Below are 15,593 nucleotides of genomic sequence, written 5' to 3' on the forward strand. Positions count from 1 at the left end.
TCCTATGAATCTTTCTCACTGAATAAAAAGCTTAAAACATATGATGCTGCCTTGATCATTTATGCCAGTATTCAGAATTCTTCTCTGAATATTAGGCAAGAACCCACACTTAGGTCAGATACAAAAGGCTCTGGTAAAGTATGGCAATAAGATACTCCTGACACCAGACCTTGAAACTCATGAGCAGCCCATCTCTCCAGGGGACTTGGTCCTATAAAAACCTGAAAGGATCTCCTTCAGATCAGTTACAGTCCCAGTGGAAGGGACCCTACCAGGTACTGCTGAGCACACCTACTTCAGCAAAATTACAGGGCGTTCCAAGCTGGGTACATTTGTCAAGGATTAAACTTCCACCTCTTAGGTCTCCACAGGTGAATCCAACAGATACATTTGCTTATTCCTGTGAGCCAACTGAAGATCTTAAATACCTCTTCAAAATGCAAAAAGGTAAGTAAAGCTCTTGTCTTAGCCAAGCCAAAATGCTATACTTTAGTACCTAGCTAGTATACATACCTCTTCTTTTGATTCTTTCTGGGAGCTATTATTGGCAGAAGGACTCCTTAGTGGGTGCCTCAATGGCAAAGAGTCAAAGTCCGAAAGAGTGATATGAAACTGATTTTAAAAATCTGACCTTCGCTCTGGGTAATCTAGCTTACACCTCAGGCCGGCTTCTGCAGCAAGCCCTGGCTTCAGTAGACTCCCTCTCCAGGAATAGTTACGGACAATAGAAAGGCCTTAGAATACATATTAATAGAACAAGGGAGAATGTGCACAGTGATTAATGGAATCTGCCACCTTTACTCAAATAATACCATGTTCACAGAGAAAGACATCAAAGCCCTCTATGCTCAAGCTATAGTCTACATAGGGGCAGCCTAATACCACCTACTGTCTGGGAGATGGCTTAACATGCTCTTTCCATTTTAAGGGGCACACTAGTTGCGTTTGGGGTTATTCCAATTTTGCTCATGTTAACTGAAAAACTTATGTTTCAGAACCCAACAACTTCTGAGAGTAATGATGACCATGTAGGGGACACAGACATTGGCAGTGACTGAAAGAGCTCCAGCTCATGAAACTAACTTGTTAGATGAGATAGGCAGAGATTTCCGGATCAAGGACAGGCAGGACCTATGCTCCTAATAAGCAGGAAGCAGCTACAGAAGAGATGATGACTCTATGCCCATTAACATCTTTTAAGATTAAGGTCTGCAGTCTCGGAGGGGGGAATGATGTAGGCAGGCATACAGGATAAAACTGATTAGGTTTGTGAGCTGGAAGACCACGCCTTTGCCAAGCCCCTGTGTGACCACATGCTCCTGACCACACCTGGGCACCCACCTGCCCTCCAGACCATGTAATCACTCCCCTTTGAAAAATATATAAAAGGCAAAGAGCGTCCCCAAAATCACTCTCTGCCTCTGCTTCACTGCTCATGATAAGCTGTGGATAGCTGCTCAAAACACTTGCTGGATGTGCCTTTTGGTCTGCTTTCTGCTTGGTATGGACTCCAACCTAATTTCCAGACTTTCCCCTCTCCTTAGATTAAACTAACATCCTCACTCTCCTATACATCTTTCTCACTTAATAAAAAGCTTAAAACTTATCATGCTGCCTCGTTCATTTATGCCAGTATTCAGAATTCTTCTCTAAATATTAGGCAAGAACCCATGAAGGCTAGTTAATATTGAGAATTTATTAGTAAGCACATGGTGATATCATGTGGCAGCCCATATTCCAGTATCAGGAATGTCTAAGTGATTTGTGTTTATCCAGGACTATAGGAAAAGTAAGCAAGAATAAATGTATATATTGCAAGTCTTGAGTGTGTGAAACCTGCCACCCATTCAAATTTCAACACCAAGGCCGGCGCCGTGGCTTAACAGGCTAATCCTCCGCCTTGCGGCGCCGGCACACTGGGTTCTAGTCCCGGTCGGGGCACCGATCCTGTCCCGGTTGCCCCTCTTCCAGGCCAGCTCTCTGCTGTGGCCAGGGAGTACAGTGGAGGATGGCCCAAGTTCTTGGGCCCTGCACCCCATGGGAGACCAGGATAAGCACCTGGCTCCTGCCATCGGAACAGCGCGGTGCGCCGGCAGCAGCGCGCCTACCGCGGCGGCCATTGGAGGGTGAACCAACGGCAAAAGGAAGACCTTTCTCTCTGTCCGTCTCTCTCTCACTGTCCACTCTGCCTGTCCAAAAAAAAAAAAAAAAAAAAAAAAAAATTTCAACACCAAATTAAAATTTCCTAACCATACAAGACTACTCCTACTCTTCACTTAAAGTTCAAGGCTAGGGGCTAGCACTGTGGCATAGCAGGTAAAGCCACCACCTGCAGTGCCGGCATTCCATATGGGCACCGGTTTGAGTCCTGGCTGCTTTCCTTCCAATCCAGCTCTCTGCTATGGCCTGGGAAAACAATGGAAGATGGCCCAAGTCCTTGGGCCCCTGTACCCACGTAGGAGACCTGGAAGAAGCTCCTGGCTTCAGATTGGCACAGCTCCAGCCGTTGCAGCCAACTGGGGAGTGAACCGGGGATGGAGGACCTCTCTCTCTGCCTCTCCTTCTCTAACTCTTTCAAATAAATAATCTTAAAAAAAAAAGTTAAGCATAGCTTATGTTACACACAGTATCACAAAGAAGTGGCAGATGGGCTGACATTGTGGCATAGCAGGTTAAACCACTTTCTGCAACACCAGCATCCCATATGGAAGCCATTTTGAGTCCAAGCTGCTCCATTTGTGACCCAGCTCCCTGCTAATGCACCAAGGAAAGTGGTGGAAGATGGCCCAAGAGCTTGGGCCCCTATACAAATGTGGGAGACCCAGATGATTTGGCCTGACCCAGCCCTGGCCATTGAAAACAAACAAATAAATAAATAAGTGGTAGATTCTGATGCAAACTGTGCTTTCTTCTAATGATAACAGCTTAAATTTTCTTTCTCTAAAGCAGTTTTTATCTCTGGATTAACTCTATTCCAAAATAACAGCAAACATCACTCCAATCATGCTGTTGTTTGAAAAGTATGGGTTATTCCCATTCCACAAACTACAAATATGCTTATGTATCTCCATGTCAGATTCCTCTTCATTTTTTCAGATTAATCTTATTTATCTGAAAGGCAGAGAGAAAGAGATCTGTTTTTGCATTCTCAAATGGCCACAGTGACTGGCTGGGCCAGGCCAGATCCAGGAGCAGAACTCCATCTGGGTCTCCCAGTTGAGTGGTAAGGGCCCAGGAACTTTGGAGATCTTCCACTGCTTTCTCAGGCACATAAGCAGAGAGCTGGATCAGAAGCAGAGAATTCGGGACACGAATTTGTGCTGTGACATGGGATTCCAGCTTTCCAAGCAGCAGGTTAACCTGCTTAACCTGTGTGCCATGACACTGGTCCCACCTAAGATTCTTACACAAGGGGCAGGAATTAGGCTTAAGTCGACACATGAATGCCGACATCCCATATCAGAATGCTTGGGTTTGAGTCCCACCTCCGCTTCCGATCAACCTTCCTACCAATGCACACCCTGAAAGGCAACAGATGATGGCTCAAGTACTTGGGTCCTTGCTACCCAGATGGAAGACTCAGAGTGAGTTCCAGACTCCTGGATTCACTTTGGTCTCACCCTCATTTTTGCAGGCATCTGGGGATGAACCAGGAGATGGAAGAGCTCTGTTTCTGTCTCTTCCAAATAAAATGAAAAATACCAAAAAGAATTCTTATACATAAACCCATAATAAAACAGAGTAAGAATAAAAAGCTAGTTTAATGAGGTAAAGTTGTGTAAATATTAGATATGCAATTAAATAACTTAATGTTCAAGCAAATGGATAGGATTTATTCATTATTCCCCCTAAAGACAGGAGAAATAACTGCTCTACAAAGCTAAAATAGATGTTCCACAGTTTGTATACTTTAGGGATCAGAGTCCATGCACCTTCACTTTACAAGCTTTTAATTAGCTTAACCACGTGATTCCCCTATTTTTTTTTATCATGAAACAACAGACACTTGTGAAGAAAAATTGTTAATTCTATTATTAAAGTTGGTAATAGGGGGCTGGCGCTGTGGCGCAGTGGATTAAAGCCACGGCTGCTTCTCTTCTGATCCAGCTCTCTGCTATGGCCTGGGAAAGCAGTAGAAGATGGCCCAAGTCCTTGGGCCCCTGCACCCACGTGGGAGACCCGAAGAAGTTCCTGGCTCCTGATCGGTGCAGCTCCGGCCGTTGCGGCCATCTGGGAAGTTAAACCAGAGGACAGAAGACTTCTGTCTCTACCTCTCTCTGTAACTGTCTTTCAAATAAATAAATTTTTTTAAAAAAGTAAGTAATATATTTGAAATAGTACAAAACGACACAGGGATTAGGAAATGAATAAGAGGAATGGTTCTCAAAGAAAGTACCACAAAAGATAAATGACCCTTAGGCAAAAAAGGTAGTTATTTTCATTAAACTTACCGTACTTAAATCTTCAGTTTGTTATCCTCCAGCAGAGGAAACAAGTTCAAAGTCCTGAGAGGGTGTGGGGAGGAGGGTTGAGAAGAAACACAGGCAATGACATTGAAAGGACAAGATACGGGGCCAGCATTATGGCACAGTGGTTTAGGCTGCTGCCTGCAATGCAAGCATCCTATTTGGGCATAGGTTCCTCTCCTGGCTGCTTCACTTCCAATCCACCTCCTTGCTAATACACCAGAGAAGAGGAATGGAAGATGGCCCAAGTACTTGGGCTTCTGCCACTCACATGGGAGAACTGGATGGAGTTCCAGGTTTCTGGCTTTAGCCTGGCAGATAGATCTCTCTCCCTTTCTCTGTAACACTTTCAGATAAATGTTTAAAAAAAGAAAACACACACACAAAGATAGGTTCTTTATGACACACACTATGGACTTTGGTCCTTATTCTATGGAACTTTTAGAAGACAGACCTAGGGGCCAGTGCTGTGGCATAGTGAACAAAGCTGCTACCTACAGTGCCCACATCCCATGTGGGCACTCCAGTTCCAATTCAATTCAATTCAATTCAATGCTAATGTCCCCGGGAAGTGGAGGATGGCCAAGGTGCTTGGGCCCCTAAATCCACATCTGAGATCCAGAGGAAGTTTCTGGCTCCTAGTTCAGCCTGGCCCAGCCCTGGCCTTTGCAGCCATTTGGGGAGTGAACCAGCAGATGGAGGATGGATCTCTCTCTGCCTCTGCTTCTTTGTACGTCTGACTTTCAAATGCATTTTAGGAGGTAGCAGATGATGGCCAAAGTGCTTGGGACTTTGCTACATATGTGAGAACCAGATGGAGTTCTAGACTGCTGGCTTTGGCATAGCTCAGCAGCCCTGGCATTTGGGTAGTGAACCAATGGATGGAAGATTACTAAGCCTTTCAAGTAGATGAAAACAAACATTTAAGGCATAGAATAAATAATAGGCCTGCATATGATTAAAGTGTGTGAATAATACACACATATTAAAAATATTCACAACCAAAGAAACTACTTGGATTGTGCTAAATATTTATAAATATAATTCACATTTTTATGATCCATACAAAGTATATAATTGTATTGAGTCCATTTTACAGATGAGAAAGCCAATCTGGAAAATGCATAAAGCTTAGCCAAACAAGTATATAGCAGAAGCACTGGTATTTCATAGCCTGAAGTATTTTTCTCTCCAAAAAGCCAATCTTTATAAATTTTTTTTTTTTTAAATTTTTGATAGGCAGAGTGGACAGTGAGAAAGAGACAGAGAGGAAGGTCTTCCTTTGCCGTTGGTTCACCCTCTAATGGCCGCCGCGGTAGCGCGCTGCAGCCGGCGCACCGCGCTGTTGCGATGGCAGGAGCCAGGTGCTTCTCCTGGTCTCCCATGGGGTGCAGGGCCCAAGCACTTGGGCCATCCTCCACTGCACTCCCTGGCCACAGCAGAGAGCTGGCCTGGAAGAGGGGCAACCGGGACAGGATCGGTGCCCCGACCGGGACTAGAACCCGGTGTGCCGGCGCCGCAAGGCGGAGGATTAGCCTGTTGAGCCACGGCGCCGGCCCAATCTTTATAAATTTTTTTTTTTGACAGGCAGAGTTAGTGAGAGAGACACAGAGAGAAAGGTCTTCCTTTTCCGTTGGTTCACTCCCCAAATGGCCGCTATGGCCGGTGCACTGCGCCGATCCTAAGCCAGGAGCCAGGTGCTTCCTCCTGGTCTCCCATGCAGGTGCAGGGCCCAAGCACTTGGGCCATCCTCCACTGTCTTCCCGGGCCACAGCAGAGAGCTGGACTGGAAGAGGAGCAACCAGGACAGAATCCAGCGCCCCAACCGGGACTAGAACCCGGGGTGACGGCGCCGCAGGCGGGGGATTAGCCAAGTGAGCCACAGCGCCAGCCCGTAAAATCTTAAATTCATCAGGAACTATGAAATTCAGAACTCCTGGAAGGGTTTACTAAGTACTTAAGATGGAATGGGTTATACTGATATAACAATGTCACATTTTATAAGATTATATTTTTTTAAAATAAAACAAGTAGTCAGATTAGTTTATACATTTCTATATTTTGCCTTTGTTTTATAAATAATCAAGGGGCCAGCGCTGTGGCACAGCCAGTTAAAGCCCTGGCCTGAAGCACTGGCGTGCCACATGGGTGTCGGTTCTAGTCCCAGCTGCTCCTCTTCCGATTCAGCTCTCCACTATGGCCTGGGATAGCAGAAGATGGCCCGAGTCCTTGCGCCTCTGCACTTGCGTGGGAGACCTGAAAGAAGCTCCTGGCTCCTGGCTTTGGACTGGTGCAGCTCCAGCCATTGAGGCCATCTATGGAGTGAACCAGCAGATGGAAGACCTATATCTCTTTCTATTTCTACCTCTCTAACTCTTTCAAATAAATTAAGTAAATCTTTAAAAAAAAAAAAAAATCAAAAAGTTGCATTTATATGTATGATCAATATATATAAAAACCATCATTTGCATTAAAAAGGATTTTAAGTTGTTCTGTATATTTATTTCATATACTATAAACATGACTTGGAATGTACTAGGAACAGCATTAAAACTGCTGTGTCTTAAAAATTTTATGAAAAATAGCCATATATTAAAGTCTATCCAAGAGAAAATTCACCAGCATCACAGATATGCATTAAGTTTTACCAAGTCTTAAAATAATTGTCACTTAAATTTGTTGGGGGCTGCCGATGTGGTATAGCAGGTGAAGCCACTGCCTGTGGTGCCAGCACCGGTTCAAGACCTGGCTGCTCCACTTCTGATCCAGCTCTCTGCTATGGCCTGGGAAAGCAGAACATGGCCCAAGGCTTTGGGCCTCTGCACCTGCGGGGGAGACCCCCAAGAAGCTCCTGGCTTCTGATCGGCGCAGCTCCGGCTGTTGTGGCCATCTGGGAAGTGAACCAACAGATGGATGACCTCTTACTCTCTGCCTCTCCTTCTCTCTGTGTAACTGACTTTCAAATAAATAAATAAATCTTTAAAAGTAAAATGAAAATAGGGATTTTAATTTCTATCCTTAAAAACATAAATAGGAAGTCACAAGTATCAGGATATTAATGATTATCATAGTATTCTGTACCAGCCAGAACTCTGGAGATTAAAAGCTGAATGCCCAGGGAAAATGAGATCTTAGAAAAGCATGAAATAATACAAGACAGATACCTCATTCTAGTGATTGATATACTGAAAGGAAAAGTGCTAGCAAAGTAAAAGCATACAATGTATAGCCTTTGGTTTTATTACTTATGCAAGCATCCTTTCTACAGAGAAGGGAGCTGCAGTAAGTCTGTCTCACAACACCTATTCTGTTTTGTATACTTTGTTGTCATAAAATGTCTCTGTGGATATCCAAATCAGCTGGGCCAAAGTCTGATACATTTTTTACATAAACATGACTTACATTTTTTACCTAAAAATATAACTGGCTATTATTATACCTAAACTAGATCAAGCTAGTTTTTATTTTTTAGTTATCACTTAAAGGGGCAGGAGGGGAGTGGGAAGGAGAGAGAGAGGCCACCTGCTGGTTCACTTCCCCAGCACCCACAATGGCCAGGACAGAGGAGAGGACCCAAGCTAGGAACACAAACAGGTCTCCCATATGGGTAGTCTCCTAACTTGAGCCATCTATGCCACCTCTCAAGGTCTGCACTGACAAGAAGTTCAAGTCAGAAGTCAGAGCCGGGAACCAAACTCAGATATTCCAATATGGGATGCAGGTATATTAATCACTAGACTAAACGCTTACTCCTCAAGCTAGCTTTAACACTTGCAATTTGAGGAAATCAGTCAGTTCAGATGTTGTCTCTTAAAACAGATACTATATCTTATCATATTTACCATAAATTGTCTTAAAATGGCAGACTTTTGTTTAAGGAGAACCGTGAGCAGAACATTGTTATAAAACAGTGTTACCAAATCTAAATAATATTTTAAAAGGTCTAACAGGAATTCATAACATTTGCTTCCAAAACTTAATACCAAGATACTGTCTAAATATAAGCATAAGTAGATTCTCTCAATCATCAGTAACAAATCTATTTCACAGGAACATGTCACAAAAGAATCTGGTTTTTCCAAGAGCATTCCGAGAAGCTGGAGATGACCTACAGCAGTGTTTGATAAACTGAAGTATGGGCCAACACCCCAGAATTGCTTAAGAGTTTTGTTAAAAAAAAATTTGATTGCAAGGTGGACACATGGCACAACAGTAAGATGCCACCTAGGATGCCCGCATTCCATAGAGTTCCAGGTTTGACTGCTGGAAATTCCACTAACAATTTGCTTCCTGCTAATGCAGAAACTGGGAGCCAACAGATGATGACTCAATTAATTGAGCGCCTACTAACCATGTGGGAGACCAGAATGAGTTCTGTGCTCCTGGCTCTGGCCTGGCCCAGTCTCTGGGCACTTGGGCAGTGAACCAGAAGATGGATGAGTTTTCTCTGTCTTCTTGCCTTTCAAGTAAGATGAAAAAGAAATACAGACTGCTAGGCTCCATGGTAGATCTATACAAATCAGAGTATCTGAGGTGAAAGTTTCAATAAGCACCAGAGGAGATTTTAAGTGCCACTCCAACTTGAGAACCATGCATCCAGAGGGAACAAAGCTAAATAGCTACTACATGGCTTATTTATGGAATTCTAATTATAGTTAGTATTCTTAGAGATGTTGTAGGCATGGTTAGTTCTTTGAGTACATTATAACTAGTAATCACCACCTAACTCTTACAGGAAGATTATGTTTTATTACTATAGAATGTAATACATTTATCATCTCAATAGGATTGGAGTATTAAATACAGTATCTTTACAGCTATACAGTCATGCATTTTATATATTTGACAACTACATTTTGTTTCTTTCTAGCAGTTTATTTAAGCACAAATTAAGAGAATTAAAAAAACTGAAGCGAAAATTGTTAGCAATTATTGTTCAGAGAGTGAAATTCCAAAGAATGATAACGGATAAAGAAGGGCACAGCTGTCAGATAAGGTGGGTGGGAAACAGAACAGTAATTCCTGGGTATACGGGGAAGAAATAAGATTTGAGCGTTACTCAGAATTATTTCAGATTTTAAATTTCAGCATTACTGCATTCAACAACGAAAGCACCCTCAGGTCCTCTTTGCTGCATATACTAGGGTTTGTGACACTAAACAGAATAATCTTCTCATATCACAATGATCTTTTTTCTAGGAATATTTATTCTGTCATATTTCACTTATTTACCACATGCAAGGCACTAATGCTTTTGCATAAATTTTCCTATAGAACTATCATTTTAATTTATAAACAAAGTTTTAGAAAAGTTAACACCTTACCCACAACTACACAACTGATCAGTGGCAAAGCTGGGATGCGAAGATAACCCATTTGTGTGCTTAACACAACATTCCAAGAGGCCACACATGAATATGGACAAAGCAGAAATCTATGGTAGGAAGAATAGGTCCCAAGATTCTAGTATAGAATTTGCCACCCTGACGACCGATTAGTTCACTTCACCTGTCTAATCTAAATTTGCCCACCTAGAAAATGACAGGATTGGACTACATCACTAACATGCCATTGTATTAAACCGTGAAAGCAAAATTTCAATCCCAATACTGAGGTAACTCATGTTTGTAATAGGAGCTGAGGAAAAGATATAGCACACAAATTAATTTCACTAGAAAAGGTATTACCACCACCACAGATGAAGAAACTAAGCTTCAAGAGACAAAGCAAATCTGTCTATAATCATCGGCAGGGTGTGACACATAGCTGGAATTGAAATCAAAGTCCATACAGTAGGTTCCTTCCTCTATTTCACACTGCTTCCTGACTGGATCTTATTTAAGACTTCCATCACTTCCTACTTCTAAGAAGCTAGGATATTTGTGACTATACTTCCCATGGTCAGTCAAGATATTTTGGAACAAGGATTAAGACTTATTTAGGCAAATGAACTAATACTCTTTCTCTATTTTTAATTAAATAATTAGGGGCAGAAATTGTCTAACTAGCTTATAAAGAAGGGAGCAAGTGCCACTCTAAGACACTATCACTTATCACTTAAGTCTATATTCCTGAGCAATCAAATGCCCCATAAGCCCACAAATGTACTCAGCACGAAACACTTCACTTTCATTTATCTGACCTCCCCTAACCCATTTAGTCCGAAATCATTTTGAATTTTAGGGAATCCTGCGACTGTCAGAGACAGCATAAGTATGAAGAACAGTCTACTGACTTTCATTATTTCCTTTAAGTAACATGTGTTAATGCAACTGGACACTTATTTCAAAAGACTCCTGGGGCCTGTATCCCACTCATATGGGTGCCGGTTTGAGTCCTGGCTGCTCCACTTCCAATCCAGCTCTCTGCTATGGCCTAGGAAAGCAGAGAAAGCAGAAAGTCCTTGGGCCCCCTGTACACCCGTCAGAAACTGGAGGAAGCTCCTGGCTTCAAATCCACTCAGCTCTGGCTGTTGTGGGCATTTGAGGAGTGAACCAGCAGATGGAAGATCTCTCTCTCTGCCTCTGCCTCTCTGTAACTCTGCCTTTCAAATAAATAAATCATAAAAAAAACTTCCCAATTACACAGGCAGGGAAACGGAGGAGAATCAGAAAGGGGTTGGGGTGTGCAGGGAGGGCAGCGGCCAGTAATGAAAACCAGGCAGCTGATGCGGGTCAGCATAACTCTTGACAACTCTGCTTTGGTGCCCGATGGAGTATGCAGTATCCTCCCTTCAGTGACAGGAAAAACGTGGAAGAGTTTTAATGTCTTAACAAACACCACCTGAGTAAGCTGGTAATTCAGCACCCGGATCCTGGTGTTCTGATCTCATCCAGTGCCATTTCCTGTTACTCTAGCTCATCTCTTTCATGCTAAAAGTTTATATTTGCACACAGCTTGCCATTTACCAAAAATACTGAATTCATCCTTTGTAACCACCCTGGAGGGTCAGCCATTCCTAGCTTCAGAGGCGCAAATCAACACAGCTGTAATTTAAATGACGCCTTCAGATGTTACTCAACCTAACCTAGAACTTAAAGTGCATCCTATGCCTAAGGAGCAAGGGTCCAGTAGGTCCGTGTGCTGGATTACTAACGCGTATTTCCAACGCATGCTGAAGCAATGGGTGTTGTGAGTGGGACTGCCGCACTTGGGAGTACTGGAGTTGCTCGTGGGGAGGGACAGAGAGTGTCAGCCTACAGTGCGCGTTAGTAGTCACTCAACAAACAAGACCCGTCCTGGACACACCGGAAAACCGAACAGTGCCCAGTGTCCGTCAGAGGGCTTCGCGGTTCACTGCTCCTGGACGCCCCCAGGCAGTGCCGCCCTAGCCACAGGTCCCTATCTAAACGGCATCTCAGCGAATCAATAAAAAAAAAAAAAACCCGAAGGCGCCCGAGTCGATCAGAAAACGGGCATGAGGTGAGGCGGCGGCGGCCAGGAGCAGCCGGGCTGAGGCGGCGGCGCGGGAGCGGGCCAAGGGGCGCCTCCCGCGTCTCTCCGGACCGGCCACGGCCGCCCAGCGGCCCCCTGGCGCTGCCCGCACCCCCACCCCCTCCTGGCCCCAGCGAGTCACTCACCCCGCAGCCAGGCAGAGCAGGGCCACCCCTAGGGCCGCCGAGTTTCGCTTCCCCAGTGTTTGGGAACCGACGGAACACAGACCGGGTCGCCAGGGGTCACCACGGGCTTCCGGTTTCCTCGAGGACACCGCCGCTCCCCCAGCGAGGGCAGCTGCTGTAGGGGCGCCGCACAGGCACTCCCATTCTTCGGCTTCGGCCGCGCCAGGCCCACCGCGGCCCGGCCCGGCCCTCGGGCTGGACACCGGGGCCTCTGGAAGCAGGACAAGCCGCCGCCGCCAACGCCGCAGGCCCGTTACCCAGCAACACGCGCGCGAGCCCGGCCCGTCCGCGTCGCCGGCCTCGCCAGGGAGCCACAGCGGCCGCCTCAGACGCCGCGGACAGGAAGCGCTGTGGAAGCGGACTCGGCGGGTGGACGAGCCGCTGACGCCCGGACCATGGGCTTCTAGCGGCCTCGGGCTCGGCGCCAGGGCCGTCGGAGGAAACCGGAAGTTGGGCCCGAGGGAGCTGGGAGGGCGTTCCTGAAGCGGCTCTTAGAGGAAGCGAGCGGGCGCGAGGGGCGGGGCGTGACGGGGGAAACTACGTGTCCCGTGAGCCTCCGCGGCGGGGCGGGGCCGCGGCGACGCGGAAAGCGGAAGCGGCGGCGGCGGGGCGTTGGGTAAGCGTTCTGCGCCGGCCGGGCGGTTGGGCCCATGGCCTCCTTGAGGGGCGCCCTCTAGCGCGGCGCTCCAGCTGAGCGGCCGGTCGGGGGCTGCCTGTTTACGGGCCGGCAGGCGAGGGCTGCGCTTCGGCGCGCATGCTGGACTGGGCACCGGGGGCCCCTCAGCAGCGCGGAGGTCCCTGCCGCACCGGTAGCAGGGTTTTGTTAACTGGGGGTCTCCGAGGTAGATCCGCGCTGTGCCGCCCGACTGCCCGCTCAGCCAGCGGGAGGGATTCGACACAAGGGTTTGCTTGAAAATACGTTTTAATGTTGAGCCTCTCTTTTTTATAAAAAAAAAAAAATTATTTAAGTCAAGCACGTTTCGTGTATTTCACAGTTAGGAACGTAGTGGTGACGCTTCCCACCCTCCTGCCCACGCTCCATCCATCTCCCTCCTCCCTCTCCCGTTCCCACGCTTAATTTTTACCAACACCTACTTTAGTTTACTTAATGATCATAAAGTTCACCCTACACTAAGAGTTCAACAAATAGTATGAAGGAAAAAAAAACAAAACACTTCCTCAACACCAGAGACAAGGGCTGCAAACAATCATCGAATCTCTAAATGTTGAGCCTTTTTTTTTTTTTTTTCTTTTTCTTTTTTGGTTTAGGGTTGAGTGAAAATTCACAGCTGTTAGGAGCAAAGACCACAACCTACAGTTGCATATTTTAAAAGTAAGTTAAAACCTTTACATTAACGTAATCCTTTAGAAAGGAGAGCCATTCGAGTCCATTCTTTGAGCTGGGGGATGAGAGTGAGCAGTGTTTTAAATATTTTGAGAAAGAATCAGTCCTTAACTTGAGTCGCTCTACGATGTGGCCGCGCGAGTTTTCCGTGTAAAAGCGAGCCACTAAGCATTCTGTTTTGCCCAGTACTGTTAAATTGATTGAGACATCCAAAATCATCAGAAATAAAGCAATAATCTAGTTTTTAATTTTTACGTGTAGAAATGTTTTCAATTTTTGAACTCTCATTCACAGTTCAGGATAATTTGAGAACTGTTGAAAAGTAGAGAAATTTATTTTTACCTTTCAGGTAAATAAAAATAAAAATGGATGTAGGTTGGTGTTTTAAAATTTATCCAGTGAGAGGATCTATTTTTGATATAAAGTACACACCTGAAGATTATAAAAAATGAGTTGCACACCGAAAGTATTTTCTTGATGAAATTTGTACATTATTTTAGTAGAATAAAGCTTTTATTTTATTTTTTTTTGGATGTGGCAGTTATGACAAAACATAAATCAAGAAAGATCTCTTTGCATCTACCAGAAGTGGCCACTTTCCTCTTACTTACATGTATCTGCTTTAATTAGCTTTAGCAAATAAAATAGAAAAAACTTGATACACACTTTAGTCATAATTATGAGTTACTGTTTTACTATAATGTTGCTGCTGAGGAAAAGATCTCTGATGATGCAATTAAAAGATGTAGTCTTAGTAGGGACATGTTATAGGAAAATGAGACTAGGTGGATAATCATTGTTAGGTTAAATAACGAAAGAATTTGGGGCTTGTTAGATCATTATCCAACTGTTTTGCTAAGTAGCTGGGTCTCCTGAGCAAGTCTTAATTCCACTGAAATTTATTGGAAGACTGAATAGGCTTTTTTTTCTTTTTTAAGGGATGCTTCTTTTTTTTCTAAGAGAGAGCTGTAAATTGTAACATGTGAAAAGTTCTCTCCCAGGCCAGATTTGACAATTTTGGGTGGATTTAAACCATTGTTGAATTTTCTGCAACCACAAATACAATTTGAAATTTTCAAAACAACTTACTACTTTAAAAAAATTATACTTGCTATAAGCATTGTCAAAGATAGCTGGAATAGAGGTTCTTGTCTTGCCCAGGAAAGAATTCAAATGTAGGACAGAATCATGGTAAGCTGGTAGTGGCGTTTGTTGAGGTGGGGTGTCTGTCAGGATGAATGGACACCTCTCCAGACTGATCTGAGTGAGAGTGCGTAGTCATTTGGATAGGTAAAGCGTGGTTGCAGGCCAGGTGGGCATCCCAGAAAAGAGCTGAGAGTGTGGTTTGCGTTCAGACTGGAGCTTATAAGGACATGGAGTCCGGTTCTTTCCACTGTTTCTCCTTCCCTTCCACTGTCTCCTCCTGGAAGTTCGCTGGGTGTGAAGTGTATAAAATTCTTCCCAAGGTTTTATTACCAATCTTAGCAGACTAGGTAGCCCTCTTGGCACCAGAAGAGAGGATTCTCCTGGGGTATCTTCATTGATTGGAAGACTGGGATCACCTGTGAATTCGTTGGGGTGTGGGCAGGACTTTATAGCATAAAATACTGGGCTGCTTACAAGGTGTGCTTCCAAGACACATTTCTGAGGCTGCCAGAGTCCACTACATTCTTTAACTCAGATGCTTTGTTTTACTTAGGCCCCTTTCACACACCTGGGCTAATTTTTATCTTCCTACCTAATATAAGATATATTTGGGAGAATTTTATTTTTATATTGAAAGTCACGTTTCAAACCAGCAGAAAAGAATTCCTTTTAAAGGTTGTTGTAAATCGCTGCATATATGGTTTTTTTTTTTACTTAGGATTCTTTCAACATTTATTTTCACAAAAGTAACAAAAACACACATAAGGAGGAAAAAAGTTACCCATATGATACAAAAGTGCCAGCTTACTTATTTGATCTCCAAAAAACTTTTCCACAGAAATGTACTTGCTCCTTGAAATTCCTTTATAGCATTTTCTTAGATCTTATAATTCCTTGAACTCTGTAGCAACACAATTTGTTTTTAGTTTGTCTGTGTCCATACTTTAACCTTCTCTGTCATAGTTATGTTTTGCTAGGTCATCAGGCATCTAAAAATTGTAATCCAATGACTTTATA

At 44.3% G+C, this 15,593-nt stretch overlaps 2 protein-coding genes across 3 annotated transcripts in view; one reads left to right on the forward strand and one right to left on the reverse strand.

Moving 5' to 3' along the window:
- The window catches only part of AZI2 (5-azacytidine induced 2), a 38,248-nt gene extending 26,051 nt beyond the window's left edge, over positions 1-12,197 (reverse strand). The window contains exon 1 of one of the 2 annotated variants that reach the window (XM_062215431.1): positions 12,047-12,188. The gene's annotated coding sequence lies outside the window, so the exon portion shown is untranslated. Of the gene's footprint in view, positions 1-12,046 lie in introns of both variants that reach the window. The other variant, XM_062215440.1, reaches the window with a different exon arrangement.
- Positions 12,198-12,658: 461 nt separating this feature from the next.
- ZCWPW2 (zinc finger CW-type and PWWP domain containing 2) overlaps positions 12,659-15,593 on the forward strand; it is a 219,536-nt gene continuing 216,601 nt past the window's right edge. Inside the window, exon 1 of the mRNA XM_062179415.1 lies at positions 12,659-12,701. The gene's annotated coding sequence lies outside the window, so the exon portion shown is untranslated. The remainder of the gene's footprint in view (positions 12,702-15,593) is intronic.

This window comes from Lepus europaeus, chromosome 2 (assembly GCF_033115175.1).
Source record: "Lepus europaeus isolate LE1 chromosome 2, mLepTim1.pri, whole genome shotgun sequence".
Taxonomy (NCBI): domain Eukaryota; kingdom Metazoa; phylum Chordata; class Mammalia; order Lagomorpha; family Leporidae; genus Lepus; species Lepus europaeus.